This window comes from Elephantulus edwardii, unplaced genomic scaffold (assembly GCF_000299155.1).
Source record: "Elephantulus edwardii isolate Elephantulus edwardi_28Jun2011 unplaced genomic scaffold, EleEdw1.0 scaffold00167, whole genome shotgun sequence".
Taxonomy (NCBI): domain Eukaryota; kingdom Metazoa; phylum Chordata; class Mammalia; order Macroscelidea; family Macroscelididae; genus Elephantulus; species Elephantulus edwardii.
The window spans coordinates 155,718-158,875 of record NW_006399917.1 but is presented as its reverse complement, the minus strand read 5'-3'; positions in this window follow the sequence as shown (position 1 = coordinate 158,875).

The following is a 3,158-nucleotide window of genomic DNA, read 5'->3' as shown; positions in this document are numbered from 1 at the left end:
TTTCTACTTACATATTTATGGATTCACCTGACATCAGTAACTCTGGATGCCCTGCCAGAGTTCCCCGTTATTCTAGGATTACAGGTAAAAAGTAGGTCTAACATATTAGAGGTTGAGAATCTATGTGGAGAAGAATTGAGGTGCTTCAGCTAACATCCAGCCCTAATAACTGGAAATGTGAGTGAGGTCCTCTTGAACTTCTAACCTCGCTGACTGTCTAGATGAATTCAGATGTCCCAATGAACCGAGGTGACCCCAGTAAAATGACTCCCCCAATGAACCTACAAAACTATGCTGTCATTGTGCACCATCAAGTTGGAACTGACCGATAGTTGACCCTATAGGAGGACTTAAGAGGCAGTTAATTGCATGCGAGGAGATTGTCCATCTTTCTTATGTAGAGCAGCTGGTAGATTTGAATTCTGTACCTTTGGGTTGCCAGCGTAAGCCCTCACTGCTAGGCCTCCAGAGCTCCCTAACAAAACTATAGGAAACAGTAAATCACTGCTAATGGGAGTCTCTGCTTCAGGATTGTTTTGTGTTGCAGCAAGTGATTTTTTTCTGGCACAAGCTGTTGTCACCTCAGAAGGAAGGTTTGCCATTCCTGTGAAGCAAAGCCCTGCTATGCAGGTCATGACTTTGTCACAAATCGAACTTGATTCAATGAGAACTAATTTGATATTTTGAGTTTGTGTTTTTGTTTTTCTTGGGTGGTTTAGGATAACAGACAATCAGGGCCTGGTTGGTGGGCCTGTGTATTTAAAAGTTGGCTGAGTCCCAGCTGAGTCTCCAGTTTGGAGGTACATGTGTGAAGTCATTGGATTCTGAAAGATGGGTTCTTCTTATTTTAATTGAGGGCTGGGTGTGGACTGTTTGGCTGTTTTTATTTTGTTTACAACCATGTGAGAGCTGATTGGATTTGCTGGATTTGGCCCACAATGAGCTGTGAGCTGGAAGCCTCTTGTTTAGAGCCAATCAAAGCCTGGTGGGCAGGCATGTGTATTGAAAAGTCAGTGTTAATTGTGTTTAGAATGAACATTTTTTTAAGTGGTACAGCCCTGGTCTGTCAATTCACTGTACTGAGGCAACTTGGGGTTGCTGTGATACTGAACATTGTGCCACTGGTGTGTCAAATGCCATAATGCTTACCCACGGTGACAATGTTTGGTGGAGCTCACAGATTAAGACAGGGTTGGAAGCAGGAGTGACATCCACTTCCTAAACCATATATCTCTGGAAATTCTATGAACTTAGAGAAACAACAATAACTATAGAACAGGGTTTAGGTCTTTTGTTAGTAAGGTTACTATGAGTCATGCACAACTTGACAGCACTTAACAACAACAACAACAACTTGAAATATTCCTTCAAGAAGGAAACATTAAAAAGGAGGTAAAACAAGAATAGTAAATGAATTTGACATCACTGGGTAAATAATAAAAGACAGAAATAAATGCCTTCATCACAAACATAGGACTTGTTGTTGGAGGATAGAACTGCCTTCATCATAACCATTGGGTGGTGCTGGTGCATCTTCTTCAACTTAGAGCAACCCTGTGAACAACAGAAACCCCCTCTCACATCATGCTCCATCTGGACAATTGACTCTGTGCTTCAGTTCATAGTTATAGTCACTGTGTCCATGTGTCTTATTAAGGGCTTTTCTCTTACTTTTCCAAGCATCATGTTCTTTTCCAAGGACTGGCATCTCCTGATAATGAGCCCCAAATATGTCAGATGAAGTCTCCCTATCTTTGCCACTTTTGTTATACTTCTTCCAAGACAGGTTTATTTGTTCTTTTGGTTATCCATAGTATATTCAGTGTTATTTACTAACTTCACAATTCAAAGGCATAAATTCTTCCTCAGTGTTCCATATTCGTTGTTCAACTTTCACTGGCAGAAGAAGCAGGTAAAAATACTATGCTTTGGGTCAGGAACTTCTTACTCTTCAAAAAGACATTTTGCTCTTTAAATGAGGTCTGTGACAACATTTTCCCCAAATGCACATACCTTGAGGTGCATGACAGTAGTTTTGCATAATGCAATATATTTTTTTTATTTCTTTACTTCTTTCATTAATGTTTGGATTAAAGTAAAACGAAATTCTTAACAGCATCAATCACGTCTCCATTTATCATAGTGCTGCTGCTTATTGGTCCAGTTATGAGGAATTTAGTTTTCTTTTATGTTGAAGTATAATACATGCTAAAGGCTTTTGCTTTGATTTTCTTCAGCAAGTGCTTCAAATCTTCATTTTCAACAAGCAAGGTTATGTTGTCTCCATAGCACAGATTCTTGATAAGTCTCTCTCCAATCCTAATGCTGCATTCTTCTTTATATAGTCTAGCTTTTTTGTTTCCTTAGAAAAGGACATCATGCTTGGAAAGGTAGAACAACATCCTCAACCATAAGTATTGACATGGTGACTACAGCAATGGGCTCAAGTGTGTCAGAGATTATGAGGATGGCACAGGCTAGGACAGGGTTCAGGTTTGTGGTTCATAAAATTGTGATGATTTGTACTCAATTTGGTGGTACCTAACAACAATAACAATAACAACAACAATCTGCCCTCAAGGGAGCTCAGCTCTGTTGTGGTAGTTCTTAGTGAGTTGCCCTGCTATCCCAAAGACTATCCTTCTCTAGTGATTTGAATCCACTAGCAACCTTGAGAGGGGAAACTGGGCAGTCTCCTCCTGTGTGATGTGATCAACAGCTTTGGAAACCCGGTGGAGGGCCAATTATGAGCTGGCTCCAACTCCATGGTAATGAGAAAAGAGCTTGAGTTCAAGGGAGCTCTGGTGACTTAGACTTTGACAAGTTGCATGTCCCTGTGGTTTAAATCCATCAGTGGCTCTGAGGGTGAAAGATAAGCAATCTCCTCCAGTTATGAGTGATTTGCAGCCTCAGAAACCTGCTCGAGGTCACTCTGAGTTGAAAGTGACTCTGTGGAAGCAAAAGAGAGATTTGTTTGTTTGGCCCTGACCTCATGGGAGTTTTTAAAAGGTATTGCATGGTGCCACTGTTGTAGAATGGGTCTGTCATCAGGGTGGGGGTATGACAGAAAAAACTGGATAAATTATGTATATTGTATTGAAACAGATGAGGGAAAGAACAGATTAGAAGTGATATATGATTGAGTATTATGGTTAGCA